The sequence below is a fragment of the Anabrus simplex genome, chromosome 1, assembly GCF_040414725.1.
Source record: "Anabrus simplex isolate iqAnaSimp1 chromosome 1, ASM4041472v1, whole genome shotgun sequence".
In the NCBI taxonomy this organism is placed as follows: Eukaryota; Metazoa; Arthropoda; class Insecta; order Orthoptera; family Tettigoniidae; genus Anabrus; species Anabrus simplex.
The window spans coordinates 1,551,642,850-1,551,660,709 of record NC_090265.1 but is presented as its reverse complement, the minus strand read 5'-3'; the positions used below and the strand labels follow the sequence as shown (position 1 = coordinate 1,551,660,709).

The 17,860-nt window shown below is 40.9% G+C and overlaps 1 protein-coding gene across 3 annotated transcripts in view; it reads left to right on the top strand.

The window, feature by feature from the left end:
* The window catches only part of LOC136880312 (uncharacterized), a 1,092,102-nt gene that overhangs the window by 594,043 nt on the left and 480,199 nt on the right, over nt 1–17,860 (top strand). For 2 of the 3 annotated variants that reach the window (XM_068229158.1, XM_067153292.2), the window contains exon 2: nt 11,303–11,358. The exons of the other annotated variant lie outside the window; for it this stretch is intronic. The gene's annotated coding sequence lies outside the window, so the exon portion shown is untranslated. The remainder of the gene's footprint in view (nt 1–11,302; nt 11,359–17,860) is intronic. 3 annotated transcript variants of the gene reach the window in all.

The following is a 17,860-nucleotide window of genomic DNA, read 5'->3' as shown; positions in this document are numbered from 1 at the left end:
GGACTCGGCAAGAGGCGTTTCCTCTATTTCTCCACTTTCTACTGCAAGTGTACAGCTAGAACTGCCGTTAAACCGCCCAAATATGACTAGAACATGGCGATGTTTATCAAAAACGCTCAAAATATGACCTAATTCCAAAATAAGCCCGAAATTTGCATTTATATTGCAAATAGAAACTACTCCATGACAAGAACCATCCGATTTACCGGGCGAGTCGGCCGTGTGGTTAGGGGCGCGCAGCTATGAGCTCGCATCCGGGAGATAGTGCGTTCGAATTCCACTGTCAGCAGCCCCGAAGATGGTTTTCCGTGGTTTCCTATTTTCACTCCAGGCAAGTGCTGGGGCTGTACCTTAATTAAGGCCACGGCCGCTTCCTTCCCATTCCTAGGCCTTTCCTATCCCATCGTCGCCGTAAGACCTATCTGTGTCGGTGCGACGTAAAGCAAAACCATCCGATTTGCAATACAAACTAGATATGAATGCAAATAAAGGCAAGGTACAAAATATGACTTTTCAGTAACATCCGAGCCTTAATAATCATAATAATAACAATAATAGTAATAATAATAATAATAATAATAATAATAATAATAATAATAATAATAATAATAATAATAATAATAATAATAATAATAATAATAATTTAATTTCGTGTGGTTATTTCTAGCCGAGTGCAGCCCTTGTAAGGCAGACCCTCCGATGAGGGTGGGCGGCATCTGCCATTTGTAGGTAACTGCGTGTTATTATAGTGGAGGATAGTGTTATGTGTGGTGTGTGAGTTTCAGGGATGTTGGGGACAGCACAAATACCCAGCCCCCGGGCCATTGGAATTAACCGATTAAGGTTAAAATCCCCTACCCGGCCGGGAATCGAACCCGGGACCCTCTGAACCAAAGGCCAGTACGCTGACCATTCAGCCAACGAGTCGGACATAATAATAATAATAATAATAATAATAATAATAATAATAATAATAATAATAATAATAATAATAATCATAATAATAATAATAGTAATAATAATAATATAAGGGGCGATCAAAAATTTCCCTTCGACGGCCGTACAGTTCTGAGGCTAAATTGCTATGAGCATTGAGGTACTCATCCCAGCGTCGCAGCAGGTTGAAGATCCCCGTTTCTAAGACACCGTCTCGTGCTGCGTGAAGAAGTCCGCAACTGCCTGTTGCACATCCTCATCCGACAGGAAGCGTCGACCCTTCAACGCCTTTTTGAGGAAATCGAAGGCGTGGTAATCGCATGGGGGGAGATCAGGACTGTAAGCCTCATCCACTGTCCGCTTCTTGTTGTCCGTAATGGAAGGGGTTGGCCTCCCAGATCGACCGGCGTCTTGTGTCGAAACGTGACCCGCACGGAACTTAGTGCACCATTCCACAATGGTGGTTTTCAACTGACATGCTGCCCCATACACAGTCTTCATTCTCCGATGGATGTCTACCGGTGTTTGTCCTTCGGCAGCCAAGAACAGAATAACAGCACATTGGTCCTGTTTGGACGTATTAGGCTAGTTCTCCATAATTCACGTGGCCGCATTTAACACACGCACCTCGGCACGACACGACTGCCACACTAATCCTTGTGTCTACATGCCCGTGCTGATATACCCAGCATCGGAGTCGCGCTACTGTACGTTGTATGTCCACTGCAGCAAAGTCCTCAAATAGAAACATTTTGATCACGCCTTATAATATGCAATGCCTTAAAGGTGCGTTTTCCAAGGTGCGATTATAACCGCAAAGGCGATTGTAGCCACACGGCGACAGCAGTCTCCATCTCCGCTCATGCGCAGTTTGAATTTGGCCTGCTGGAGTCGCTTAAGTGCGGCCAGTATCCAGTATTCGGGAGATAGTAGGTTCGAACCCTACTGTCGGCAGCCCTGAAAATGGCTTTCCGTGGTTTCCCATTTTCACACCAGGCAAATGCTGGGGCTGTACCTTAATTAAGGCCACGGCCGCTTCCTTCCCACCCCTAGCCCTTTCCTGTCCCATCGTCGCCTTAAGACCTATCTGTGTCGGTGCGACGTAAAAAAACAACTAGCAAAAAATGAATTTGGTCTACGACTCGCTTCGATTGCGGCTTGAGCCGCCACACTGGTGCAGTGAGCAGTGCTGGCGGCCGCAGTCGCTGCGACGGAAGTGACTATTGCTCAACACCTCCGCCGCAAGCATTCTCCTCTGTCAATCAAGGACCGATAAAAGCCGAGCCGTGCTCAGATGTAAACAGTCTTGATATCTTGTCAAGATTACTGGGTCATAACATAATTTATAGGAATGAATATACAGTGTAATATGTACTTTTAAATAAAATGCAAGTCCCACTCTGCATTATCATTTTTATGCGTTTTTATTGATTCCTTCATTCCCTGGATTACACCGATGGAATGGCATGCAAATAATTGACATATTGGTGCAATTAATGTTGTGTCACTCAATTATGTTGCGGGTTTGTTAAACTTGAAGTTTACCGGGCCAGTTGACCGTGCTATTAGGGGCGCGCAGCTTTGAGCTTGCATCCGGGAGATAATGGAATCGAATCCCACTATCGGCAGTCCTGAAGAAGGTTTTCCGTGATTTTCCATTTTTACACCAGGCAAATGCTGGGGCTGTACCTTAATAAAGCCACGGCCGCTTCCTTATAGCTCCTAAGCCTTTCATATGCCATCGTCGCCATAAGACGTAGCTGTGTCGGTGCGACATAAAGCCACCAGCAAACAATCTTGAAGTCTATTACGACCACAGATTTACTGATCGTTATGTCTTACTGTAAAAAACACTTATTCAGCTGAGGTAAACACTGTTAAAATAAGATTAAAATATCCATACCTGAGAATGAGTGCAAGTTTCTCAGCTGGGCTCATAGGCTTCTTGTACCGATAGCACGGCGTTTTCAAAATTTCATTTTTTTAAAGTTAGAGAATATAACTAAACTAACACTCAGTCTGAAATACTTTCTGAACTTTGTCTCATCACTGCGTCCTTCCTGATAGTGCGATGCAAATATACTGTTGACTTTCCTCCTTTTCGGGCCGAGATAATACATTAACAATTCTTCTTCTTCTTCTTCTTCTTCTTCTTCCACTCAAATGTCAAGGAAAGCCCTGCCACTAACGAAATCGCCCGTGCTCTCGACCATTTCTGACGGACTGGACTACGCGACTGGCGGAAGAAAACACCCCACGTGCCCGTCGCTTGCAGCTGTTGTCGCCAACGTATATGGCGACCCCAGTCGTAGCGGCTACAGTCGCAGCTTGGAAAACGTACCTTAACCCTCCTGTGGGCGCGCGGCTGCACTCAGTGCTGCAAATTCATTATTTTGTTTTCACTTTGCTGATGAACGTAATTATTTCCGGCCTTGGGAGCCAAGGTATACTACGTTCATTATATGACCACAAGGTTTCAACTCAACTAATCGCTTATCTGCCTCTGGTCAGTCGTCTGTTGAAGTTGTCAGGTACCGTGAAGCCGCACTGAGTAAAGCGCGCGCCCACTCCCGTAGCACTTGGTGTAGGACGTGTTCGCTCCGTGTGTGACTGTTTTATAGTTCATGCAGCTCAGCTCGTTCGTTGTGCTATAAATATTATTCGTATAACTCTTCTCGCTGTGGACGTTCCTATATTATTTTTCACATCGGCAAATAGGTTTCACATCGATTTCATTTCAGTAACTAAAGGAGATTCTTTTGCTTTGTTCGCGAATTGTTTTCTAAACAAACGTTCAAAAGATTAGTTAGCTATTTCTTTTGAAAGGGATAATTGCCAGCCATGGAGGACATTCTCCTTCTAGAGCTTTCCGAAGATGATTCAGATCTTCAACCTGAATTTCGCGAGGACGAGGATGGAGCCGAGGACGGCGAACACGGATACGTAGCTATGGTGGAGGAAGAGGAGCATGTGAACCTGACAACTACGGTGATGATTCCATGTTTTATTTGGTAAAATCTTAAAACAATCTGTGTAGGAAGACGGATGTTGAAGCCGGCAAAACCAGGTAAAAAAAATATAATAAAATCTTTTCCCGCTCCAAAACGAGTTGCAACGGGAACTAGAACTGATTTTGATGCGTTTCTAAAATGCTTTCATTTTGATATCATTTTTATGCCGTTTTCTGAACTAATATTTGTGTTGACAAATTACTCTCCGCCACCGAATTTGTTTGTGAAAGAGAGAGACTGCAATGATATAACGAGAAGAGAATTTTTTTTCTTTCTGGATTTGTATTCCTGATCGGAGTGAAAAAACAAAGATACGCTTACGCTGAAGAACTATGGAAAGTAGACAGCACTGGCATGCCTATCATAAGAGCTGTATTTAGTCTCAAGCCGTTTCGTTTCTTGATGCGAGCACTGCGATTTGATAATATGCTCACTCGTCATAAACGACAACAATGTGGTAAGTTAGCAGTTATTAGGGAATAGCATACAAGCTTACTGAACAATTGTTGATTGAATTATTCGCATAGTGAGTTCGTCACAGCAGACGAAACGCTCGTACGATTTTGAGGGTGCTGGGGTTTCGTGCAGTATATGCCAAACAAACCGGCCAAATACGGCATAAAATATACGCCCTATGTGACAGTAAATCATATTGCAGATCTAATTCAGAAACCAGGACCCTTTGTGACGTCCAATAAACGATTTGAGACTGTAAAAAGATTCATTGTTTCGATACAAAATTCGAACCGGAACGTTACCACCGACAACTAGTACACCAGTTATGGGTTGGTAACGTATCATCATGATAATTGCCTCACATTTTCACATTTTTCCCAAAAGAGTGCATTAAAGTGATTTTTGTAGGTGCCGCACTCCAAGAAACGCGGACCCGTTCGTGTAATTCTAAAGGCGCGCCCACGGGATGGTTAAACGTCCTTCCAAATGACATCGTTACATCGATGCTAAGAGTCGCCAGAGTGTCAAACTCTTGCTTTATAATGTCATTACTAGAGCCCGGATTTCCATGCAAATGCATGTTGTTTTTAAATACGCTAGCTACACTTCTCAAACTTTGCAAATATTCGTTTAACGGCTTAACAATTCCAAATAACCGTTCTTTTTCCGTGCATGTTTGCATGTTTTGGCATTTTTCGGAGAAAATTCACGCATAATGCATATTTGGAAGATTTTGGATTTAATAGCGCATATTTGGACGTTTAATATTGCATAATATGACTTTTATTCTGACTTTGACGCATATATATTGTTAACTTGCATCATAGTGCATTTTCTGAATGTTAGTTTGCAGAATTTGGGACAATTTTTCACGTTGTAGGCTACAGTATGTCTATTACTGAGAGATGGAAAGAATGTATTCCTGGCATCCTATGTGACAACCATAGTTAGTAGCCTACATACGGTACAGGTCCTACAGTATAATGCAATTAACCAAACACTTTCTCATCTGTTGCTTGAGTAAACAATGACGTTAGTCGGAAGGGCCCACGTCGAAATCTAATTCTTAGGAATAAGTTATCCCAGTTTTACAGTTGTATATTGCTATAAATTGAACCGTAAATTGTGCATTAATCATTGTCGGCTCATTTTTCGTCTGCTAGACGAACAAAAGAAACCTTGTATCGCACTTCTGTGGCGCCGCGTTATTGGGATAGCAGCTTACAAATTCTGGTTTTTCATTGAACCCTCTACCGTTGTTATCCTGGAATGTCCTACCCGGAACTCTCAATCGTCACACGTCTGTGTTATCGCAGCAAGCAATCGTTACCACTTATTGAGGACATTCAAATGTGTCTGCAATCATCGCATGGAAAAGCAGCTGCCGCAGATAGAGATAAGATGAATAAACTAATTCGTTCAAATCCTGATTTTGAATTCGTCAAGTTTATAAAAGACGTATTGTGGTGAAAATGCAAAAGACGTACAATTTGACCTCACTTTGTCCAAATGTCTTCATTGAATTATGCATCTATCACTTCTCGTGACGTAAAAAGATAATTTTCTGTGCTTAAGTATGTGCTGAATGATAAACGGATGAGCTTAAATCAAGACAATTTGGAGAAATTAGGGTAGTTTTTGTTCATGTTTCAAAAGGAACTGAATTTTGATAGTGCATATTTTCCAGTTTATTGTGCATGTTTTGCCATATGATAGTGCATGAATGCATGCATATTTTGAGATTTGATAGTGCATGGAAATCCGGACACTAGTCATTACATATATACTATGGTTCACGTTTGTGGGTTATTGTAGTCACGTCCTAGTTCGTGAACCATGGCCAACGGCTGAGTGGCCTAGTAAGTGGTCCTGAGAGTCGGGATACCAGCTGCTATGGAATGGGAGTGGGCATCTCGGACATATTCTGAGTCATGGCCCTCCTTGTGCTCAGGCGGCTAGGACTATACAATTCACCGGTGGTCAATAACCCGTTAGAGGAGAGATCCTCACTTGGACTATGTGTAAGTAGGGTAGCATCCTGCTTCATGAATTTACCGAGCTCAGAACATTTTAAGCAACCCTCGGACCTATGGGAGTAATGGAGTCACACTCCCATTTGATAGGCGAGGGACTCCTTGGAAACAACTTGGCGAACGAAATGGAATTCGATGGGGAGCTATCAATATTAATAGGGCTTATGGAAGAAAGAAGGTAGAACTGGCTGAGTCAGCAAAGAGGATGTATCTGGATGTGCTAGGAGTAAGTGATATTCGGGTAAGGGGGGATAATGAGGAAGAGATAGGAGATTATAAAGTGTACTTGACGGGTGTTAGAAAGGGAAAGGCTTTATTAGGAATACCATTGCACGCAATATAGTTCCTGTTAGGCACGTAAATGAGCGAATGTTATGGGTAGATTTGTCAGTTCGAGGAATTAGGACAAGAATTGTGTCCGTGTATTCGCCAAGTGAGGGTGCAGATGAGAATGAAGTTGACAAGTTTTATGAAGCATTGAGTGACATCGTGGTCAGGGTCAACAGCAAGGATAGAATAGTGCTTGTTACGGGGTTACCCGTGGATCAGCAGAGGTGAAAGAAGGTGCCGGGGTGAATGGGTCTAACTACAAAGTCAAAGTTAATTTAAAATTTTAACAAAGGTTATATTTTCCTGAAACAACAAAATTTAAACAACTTAGTGAAATAACAATGACCCAGCAATTTAGAAACAAGAGAAAGATCCAAGACTTCAGAATTTTAACACTTTTGGGCTACAAGCCCCTAGTTTTACAATTTTGAGCTCCTAGCTCAACTTTACATTTACCCAAAGGGCAGAAATACCCTAATGCCTGGAGCACTTGCTCCCAAAATTGCAATATCAGGCCTCCCAGAGGCAATTTTGCAACACTTGAAAAGAGCTGACGTGCTCTAGGTATACACAGCCTACTCAAGGCAACACCATGTGAACGCCTAACAATCACTGGCCTTACAAGGCACTACTTACAAATAACCCTCTTATTACCCAGGGGTATCTAGTACCCAACCTACGAGGCCTTAGTAAAAAAGAACAGGTTCAATAAACGGCCAGGGTACAACAGGAATGGAGTCGGAGATTGAGCTCCACAAAAAAATTTACAGACCTATAGGGCACCTGGCCAACGAAACAGGGGATAATCCCAATCAACTGAGGTAGCGCGGATGGAAATCACTTTAATACATTGCAGAAACAAATGCGGTACCTCAAACCAAGATGAAGGGGAGCTCGAGAGGGTATATCACTCTCTATACCGGGGTTACAGTTATATATTTATGAAATTTTACATGAGCCGAACAGAGAATTACATTTTAAGGAAGTTGGGTACATAATTAAGGTTTCGAACCTTTCCCTCGGATTAAACTGCAGAGCTAGCAAGAAATAAAGATGTTAAACGGCCGTTACCTTGCTGAAGAACTACTGCGTGGAGAAAGTTAGATGTTGATCAATTGGCCAAGAGAGGAGAAAATCTGCAGTTTATAAACCCTCGGGGAAAGTTCGAGACTTTTCATGAATAATCAAGACATACCCACAGAGTTTTATTTGTTACAATCAAAAGTTACACTCAAAATCGAAGAAGAAATATGGGATTGGTCGAAAATTATTTACAGAAATTCTTGATTGGCTAAATTCAAAACTGGCGGAAAGAAAAGATAAATATTGCCAACCCAAAAATGAAAGAACGAAATTTAGTAAAGATAAAACTTATGAATACAAAGTTTCTTCAAAAAGGTTCCTTCACTTCGCACCAGGGTGCATGATCAAAGTTTGTTAGTAGTGACATCTATTGAATTGAATTGAATTGAATTTATTGATCATGATTTACATGCCACTGAGACTGAAAAGCCCTTTTATGTAGCGTCTTCTTATAATACAATGCAGATTTATGAAAACAGTAACTACATTTTTATAATATTAAAGTATTAAACTAAACAAGAAACTTAAAAAAAATGAAAATACACATACCAAATCCAGTAAGGTTAAGACATACATTATATAATAAGTAAGAAAGTAAATCATTAAGCCCTCCTGTTATTTTGGACTACATGGGTTTAAAGAATATAAAGCTAAAGCAGAGAAACAATTTAATACATATTCCTGATTGTTCGACACAAGAATGCCTGATCTCAGCCTCTTGCGTACTCCTCCAGAAAGATAGATGTTAAGAACTGCTTTATTTGGGTACAGTTAGTGTTACTTGCGAAACGGTGAAGATTAAAGTCGTTAAAGATACGTGTGCAGTGCAAACAAAGGATTTGTTAAATTTAGTGGTACGATGAAGGGGAATTTGAAGGGTGGTTTTTGTAAACCTATTATCTCTGTTATGTACCGACTCCATAGGTTTAAATGCATTATAAAGGTAGGATGGTGTCTTCAGTTTGAGAATTTTCTGCGTAGCAACAGCTACTGAGATTTCGCGACGTTCATGGAGTTTCAACCATTGTAGCTGTATGAGAGAATGTTCAAACTTCTTGATGAATGGAAAACAAATACAAGTAGAAATTCACACAGTTCACAATAACAAATTTTAGTGGTGCCATCTTCAGAGAAAGTTTATAAGTTGGTCCAGTTTCAAGTTCACGGTTTCTCCTGTAGAGGAGTTCTTTAAGGCGCAAGATTTAAATGTGCGGCGTAGAGGTGTACCTCCTGGTACAGTGCTAATGGGCGATTTCATTGCGAGAGTTGGGAATAGAACTGAAGGATACGAAAGGGTGATTGGTAAATGTGGGGAAGATATGGAAGCTAATGGGAATGGGAAGCGTTTGCTGGACTTCTGTGCTAGTATGGGTTTAGCTGTTACGAATACATTCTTCAAGCATAAGGCTATTCACCGCTACACATGGGAGGCTAGGGGTACCAGATCCATAATAGACTATATCTAAACAGACTTGGAATTCAGGAAATCTGTTGGGAATGTACGAGTTTTTCGCGGATTTTTCGATGATACAGACCACTATCTGATCTGTAGTGAACTAAGTATCTCTAGGCCTAGGGTAGAGAAAGTGAAATCTGTCTGCAAACGAATAAGGGTAGAAAATCTCTACGACGAGGAAATTAGACAGAAGTACATGGATATGATTAGTGAGAGGTTTCGAACAGTAGACAGTAAGCAGGTTCAGGATATAGAAAGTGAATGGGTGGCATACAGGGATGCTGTAGTAGAAAAAGCAAGGGAATGCCTAGGAACAACTGTGTGTAAAGATGGGAAGAGGCGAACAACTTGGTGGAATGATGAAGTGAGAGCAGCCTGTAAAACGTAAAAAGAAGGCTTATCAGAAATGGCACCAAACAGATAGGGTACACAAAGTAAGACCTATCTTAATAAGAAGAAGTTTCATCTGTATATGAATGGACTCGGGAGGTAAGTGTGGACAAATCTGTAATGCAATTCAAAGGCTGCAGTTCTCTAAAACGGTACAATCCTGCCAAGCCCATCAAGCGGGCTTACAAACTCTAGTGTTTAGCTCACCAGAAGGGATTCATTCTCGCATTTCAAATCTATCAGGGGAAGAACGGTTATCTTGAAGAGTTCGGAGAGCCAGGTTAGGTGAGAGGGTGGTTTTGTCTCTGACGAAACATCTGTAGGGCAAGAACAAAATTGAACTTTTTGACAATTATTTTATCTATCTTCAACTTTTGGAAAGCCTGAAACTATAAAGGACGTCGGCATGTGGCACAGAAAGATCTAACAGGCAGGGCTGTCCATAAAATCTAAAACTGAGAAGAGCCCGATAAAAAGAGAGTAGGCTATGATTACAAATTTTCGAATACCGGTTTGGACTTTTTCAAGTGGCAAGACAAAAAACCTGTACTCTTTGCATCCAATTACCATGGGTCAGAAAAATCCATGTGCAACAAAATCAGTAAAATGGATCCAGACAAAGTGCAGTTTTATAGTAGTTGTATATGTCTACAATCTGTACATGGGAGGAGTTGACTTTCCCGACCATTTTAGAACCCTGTGTGATGTTGGCAGGAAGTCGAAGAAATGGTGGCTGAGGCTCTTCTGGGGGTTACTTGACATGTGTGAAAATGCCTATGTAATTTACTGTGAAATGTTCGATAAGACAACGGTACTCCAGTTTTGAAGGATGGTGGCAAAAGGACTTTTGTCAATGAAAAACCCCAAAAACAAGAGGAATTCCTTGACAGCACTTGGGTCACCTCCATCCCTGCAAAAAGAAAGAAGATGGAGCACTCTGTCCCAAAAGATGTCAGAATGGAAAACGGGGGTATTCATTGGCCTAAATTTATGGAGATTTGGGGGCAATATGCGGAGTGCAGTGTGAAGCAGTTCCATTCACGTCTACATTCTCAATTCAGCCACTACAAGGTGTCAACTAGGTACCTGTGTCAACGAGAAGAAGAACTGCTTTGTGGAATACCACCAAGTAGACTTGTAGAACATTTTGAACATTCCCATTTGGCAATTTTTTAGATTGATTGTCTTCATTTTACTTCTTTATTATGTTCATTTTATAATGATTTGCAAATTTTATACCACTGGTATTGATTCCCATTCATTTTGAGAATATTGTTAGTAAAAATGTTTGACCTTCAGCAGTTTAGATGTAGTCATATGCAAGGGGTGACTAGAGGACTGACGGTACTTAAAGGTTCAACTGATAGATTGTGTTCCCAGTCACTAGTGGACTGAGGGTACTTCAGAGTACCATGAAAAAACTGGGTACTTGGAATTGTTGTATTTTGAAAATACTGCTTGTGTGTCTTATTTGAATGGTATTTAAAACATTTAAGGTCATAAATTGCATTTTTTTCATTTTCTGTACTTTTGGGACTCGCGTGTATGTATTCCACATGATAATATATTGGCTTTGCATTCAGGGAAGATTTTTCTATCCTTTACAGGAACTGCCCCTGTGTGTGCCTGAAGAACCGTTGTAAAGAAACCTGCAGTAGATAAGGTAAGCTATACAGGAAATTTGTTTTTAGTAAGTTTTCTAGGCACCGAGTTTACATTATACAACATCTTCATTAGAAGTTGTAGTTCAATGTTATATTGCTTCCACAGTTGAGAGTTACAAGAAGAATCTGTAATATTATTACCTTGAATGAGAACTATTTCAACGTCAGGGATACAAATATGGTTTATTATTCTAAGACGAATAAATACTCAAATCAATGAAGATAAAGTTGGAATTCAAGAGGACAAACTGGGGCAAATATTCGTTTATAGGAAGGGGGGTTAGGGATTGGAATAACTTACCAAGGGAGACGTTCAATAAATTTCCAATGTCTTTGAAATCGTTTAGGAAAAGGCTAGGAAAGCAACAGATAGGAAATCTGCCACCTGGGCGACTGCCCTAAATGCAGATCAGTATTGATTGATTGATTGATTGATTGATTGATTGATTGATTGATTGATTGATTGATTGATTGATTGATTGATTGATTGATTGATTGATTGATTGATTGATTGATTGATTGATTGATTGATTGATTGATTGATTGATTGATTGATTGATTGATTGATTGATTGATATTTCTCTCGGCTTACCCGGACCTGGTAAATTACATAAACAAGTTCATACACTTTGGATATGGGACCATCCCTACAACCCCCCAAAAGACAGAGATTCTAAATGTTGTGGTCGTTGCCATAGCAGCACAGATGTGACTGAAAGCATGATCACCAAACGCGCACGGGGTTCTCAACTAACCATGAATAACTTGAACAGAACAACGAAATTACAACACAGAAGCAGCATGTAAGCAACACGGAGATCACCGCACTCGAAATCAAATCCATATCAACACCTACAATAAAATACATTTATGAAAAATAATGTCATCTTGAGAATCGGCACACTAACGTTCATTGTGCTGGACCTCGTAAATCATTCGACACAGCTGAGACCTACCCCACGTAAATAAACGTCATCGGGAGGATTTCAACCTGCATATCTGTCTTTCCTTCCTCAACCGATTCTCGACTATTTATTAATTCCACTGACTCTCTTCATAGGGGGTGCATCCGTGGTAATAGCCGGCATTTATATTTTTATCTCTGAGAAACGTCTCTTATACATTCATTCAGACGTCATGGCCATATCTCACTTGGCACTGCTTTATCTCATCAGGATCTCAGCCTCTACCCTGACACATTCTGGTTCGACCCCGGATTACATTACTGAACCATTCAAGTTCTTGTCATTAAAGTAGACCGTCGTTATCAACGAAGTACCGTACAATTGTACTTGAAAAGGCTTATGTAATAAAAAAAAATATACTCTCATGTTCACAAAAACCAGAACACCTTGAAAGACTATAGTTAGGAAGTTCATATTCACAGGACATGCGCATTAGTATGTTCTGAAGAAATGATTATCATTTGAATCGTATCGGACCTCGGGTTCAAAGTCCACACCGATATCTCGGCGCACCACCACCGACTGGTAAAATGTGCCTGCGGCTCTCGTTGTCTCTACAAACTGAAGATAATGGATCAGTGTGACTTGAGCAGACGTATGCGAGAATGGTACCGTCAAATGAGTGAGTTTGAGAGAACGTGATAAATCCATCCGGGAAACTGCTGCTCCTGTGGGACGAAGTGTGTCGACAGGGCAACGGGTGTGTACGGAATGGTTCACAGAAGACCGTACAACATGACGAGATAGGTCTTGTTACACCAACCAGACCACCCCCTAGAAGATTGACACCTCATCCGAATGGCATTGGAGGACATATCTGCGTCCTCCTCGGCTCTGGCGCAACAGTGGAACAGTGGAACACATCGTACACTAGCACAGTCCGTCGCCGTTTATTACGGTCTGGATTACCAGCGCGTCGTCCACGTCTCCGCCTACCTTTGACTAATATGCAAAAACATGCTAGACTGCAATGGTGTATGGAACGACGTCAGTGGGGACAGGAATGGCAGAATATAGTGTTTTCGGACGGATCCAGGTTCTGTTCGTTTGAAAATTATGGCCCCATTTTGGTTCGTCGCAGATAGGGGGAGAGGCATCACATTGACTGCATTTGTACAAGACATACAGCGCGAACTCAAGGCCTTATGATGTGGGGTGCTATTGGGTACAACCACAAATCACAGTTGGTGCGTGTGCAGGGCACTGCGACCAGTTTGACCTACGTGAATGAGTTTCTGAGACCCATAGCCACACCCTTTCTGCATGTCACTCCAGACGCCATATTTCAGCAGAACAATGCGCAACCACATGTTGTTGCACGGACACGTGCCTTCTTGTCGTCAGGGGATGTCAGACTGTTGCCACGGCTCGCCCAATCACCGGACTTGTCGCCAATCGAAAATGTGTGCGATATGGTGGAACGACGGGTGCGGCGCTGTGACCCAGTGCCAACCACCAAAATAACTGTGGAACCAGGTGAATGCAGCATGGGTGGCTATACCCCAGGTCACCATTCGCGCCTTATCCGCGTCGATGCCCCCAGGGAACAAGTTTTCAGTGCCCGGGGAGGACCCAGTGCCTACTAGGCAACAGACCACATGCTGAACCTAGGTGACTAAAATGCTATTGTTTTCTGCAGAACATACTAATGAACATGTCCTGTGAAACTTCCTATCTCTAGTCTTTCAAGGTGTTCTATTTTTTATGAACATGAGTGACTATACACATGCATGCCCTGATATTAAACGATTGCCTTCTCTTCTCAAGATTCTTGTTTCATTCCTAACGCGGGTGGTATAGCTCTTGACAGAATATGGCACTATAACTACACATACCGTACGTAAACTATCTCTACGACGTACTAAAATCTGGCGATGTCACATATATCAAGCGTTATTAAAATAAATGCCCTCGTATGGCATTGCATAGAGAAAACGTCACTCTCTCTAAACATGCATTTCAGGCCCCATTCCGGTTAGTAAAGGAAATAAACTTCGCCATGATTTGGCGTGAATACTCTGTAATACATATTTATAAAGCAGGCTGCGAAAAATTAATCCTTTTCATAATACAGTAAATTGATTAACTGATCTGTTCCCTAGTCATGATATGTCAGTCCCGTTTTAGGACATCCGTGATGAGTTAGCAAGCTGCGGTGGTTGGACATGTACTGGCACTGATCTTTATCCTCTGGTGGCCGTCTCTCTTGAACGTTAATCCGACTGCCGCTACAGTACAAAGAATCATGTAACGATTATTGTCTCTCAGCACACGTCCTCGGAAGAAATTTACGTTGTAGTGTATCCCTTTTTAAGGGAACCTTGTTTGTCCCCTCACTTCACTATCACTAGCCTACTGAATCAGTCAGCTGTTCCAATTAACATTCTCCGTTTCTACACTTTCACTAGATTTAATGTTCTAGTAGTTATTGTTCTATTCTTCACGTCGTTGTGCGATACACACACCTCACCACGTCTCCACGGACAAAACTCAGACGATTGGTTCCCTCTTGCTCATCTCACTCCACCAGGCTAGGGGAATCCCATAGATACAAACCGTTTCCATCATGCCCTGGGTCTGCTGCTTCCCACGGGCCTTCAAATGGCTCGCACATTATTCTGACTCATTTGATTAGCACATTTTATGATTCGATAATTTAATACAACTCACAACTGAATTTTCGGTCAAATAATATTCACGTTAATCAGCAACATGCTAGAGATCTCCATCTTTTCCGTGATCCTATCAGCCCTACATCGTCTCAAATTTTATTTCCAACAATTGGTTATGGTATTTCTCCGATCCGACTTCGCAGTGCGTCTCCTTCTCTTTCTCGTCCACGCTACTCTTCTCTTTCAACCCTTCTTATTAGTCTTAATTAAAACGATGTTTACATGCAGAAAACAATTCAGGGACCAAACATTAGAAGTTTTCTTGAAAATGGTACCGAAGTACAAGAAAATATATAACTTAGAAAGCCAGGCTGAGTGGCTCAAACAGTTAAGGCGCTGGTTTTTGAACCCAACGTGGCAGGTTCAATCCTGGATCATCTGGTGGTATTTTAAGGTGCTCAAATACGTCAGACTTGTGTCTAGTTTTACTGGCAAGTAAAAGAACTCCCGCTGGATAAAATTCTGACACCTCGGCGTCTGCGAAACCTTGAAAGTAGTTATGGGGTGTACACAAAATGGTCTGGATAAAAAGGACTTTTTATGGAACGTTTTGAGTTTTCTCTTTAATTTGATGTATATATAATTGATTTTGGATGATAATTTTTAATTTGTTTTGAAACAATGTTCTGCACAAGTAGTTTATACAGGATCCGTGAGCACTTGTTCGGTTAGGAGAAGATATCTCGGGAACTATTTGCTCTATAAGGCGGTAAATTATGTTGATTTATAGTAAACACACACACACATAAATATATAGGTTAGCTACATTGGTTTGTGTGATATTACGTAATGTTTGTTGTATAAATCGTGGCAGTATCCACTTTTGTAAGATTTATTACATCTTTCGATGTATAATTGCATTTGTTCTCACTGAGTTGTATTTCTCTCTTAAGTATGACTCAAACAAAGGGAATGTTTAAGAGTAGAAGAAATAAGGGAAACAAATTCTACAGAACATGTCCTGTTGGAAGTTTACATCCAGAGAGTGAGGATAGGACAAGCAGCAATGAAATAAGTTCCTGTTCTACAACACCAAGTGCTGCATAGGTTAACTACATTGGTTTTAGTGATATTACGTCTTGTTTGTTGTATAAATCGTGGCAGCATCCACATTTTGCAAGATGTATTACATCCTTCGGTGTACAGTGACACCAGTGAGAGTGATATCAGTTTAATAATAGATTTAAGTGTACTAAAAACAAAGTTTAATAAAACAGCATGCTATATATTGTGTGTTGGAGAGATAATAATTTATAAAAATATCTTCAAAAGAAAAGGTTTAGTTTCTTGTTTGGAAGTCTCTTCTTCGAGCTATGAGATTAGGAAAGAATTTTGGTCATCTTAAAAATGTAAAAACAATAACCTTTTTGAGACCAACGTCTGATACAGTATTTCTATGGGCTAAGAGGGTTGAGATGCATTAGTAAAGGCTCTAGGGCTGGAAACACTTTGTGTGCTCTTATGAATCCTTCATGCCTCGCTTAATGTTTCAAGATACACAGATACATTGGGGGAAACAGTAAAGGTAATTGCTGAAGAATCAATGAAATCTGCAACAGTGGGAACAGTTGAGGAAAATTATGGCCACAGCGACGTTTGCATAGCACTTGATGGGCATCAGTCTAAACATTCTTGTGCAGCTGCCATAAATTTTGATACGGGGAAGGTTCTGATGTTGAAGTATTGTCAAAATATTAGCGTGGATGCACAACCATGGGAACAAATGAACAAATGAAACAATTGCATGAACGCGAATATTAGGAGGATATGAGTGTTCCATTGGAGGAATGGAAATTGCCGCAGCTGTGAAAATCTTCCAGCGCTTTCAAGAACCACGTGGGGTGAGCTATGCTGAATTCATTGGTGATGGTGATTCCAGTTCACTCAAACGGTAGTTGACTGCAAGGCATATGACGACCCTACATCACAACAGTTAGAATATGTCTGTCATGTGCACATGTCATAGGAACCCGATTGAGTAAAATCAGGCAGAAAGTTTCTAGCAAAAAGCTTTCATATGGCAAGACTATTCGAGGACATCTGACTGACAAAACAATAGATCGACTGAGCAAATACTATGGCTAAGCCATTAAACGTAATACGAACAACATGGAATGAATGAAGAAAGCCTTCCACAAGACGTCATGCGATGAGAAGTCACTAAACAACTTGTGTACAATAGACTGGTGTAAATATCGCAAAGCTGAGGCAGCAGGAACCGTTAGCACCATCCTTGAAGCTGTTGGAGAAGTAATAAAACCAGTATATAGAGATTTAGGACATCCAGATCTTCTAAAGGAGTGGCTCAAAGGGAGAATTCAAAATGTAAATGTGTCTTTCTACAATGTTGTATGGACTAGGGTGCCGAAAAAGGGATTGAAGACACTGAATATTGGGGTCAATGGGATGTTATCACCTTCAGTGAAGAAAATTCAGGCAGTATAAGAGTTCTGAAGCATCTTGGAATGAAGTTTGGCAATAATATACAAGCAAGAACTGGATAGAGAGCGAGTCTTGAAGGAAGAAATTATGGTCAATAATGCAACAGATGCAGAAATATCCTTCAAACTGAGAAAGAGACGGCATCTGGATGAAGATAAAGATTACAGATCTGGACAGTTTTAGGCTGTCTCACCATTTATTAGTTATTTTTCCTTTATTTCAACTTTCAAGTGTGATTTCTGAAACCAACATTTTTTGGAAAAGTTCCCTGTTTTCTAAGAAACTGCCTTAGCTAGAGCTCTGAAATTTTTACCGATTATAAACAGTATTATATGTACGTAGATCTACAGTGGTAGAGATATCTTTGACAGTGTAATAATAAAATAACTCCATATATTTTTAGGCCTTAATTAGGATATTCT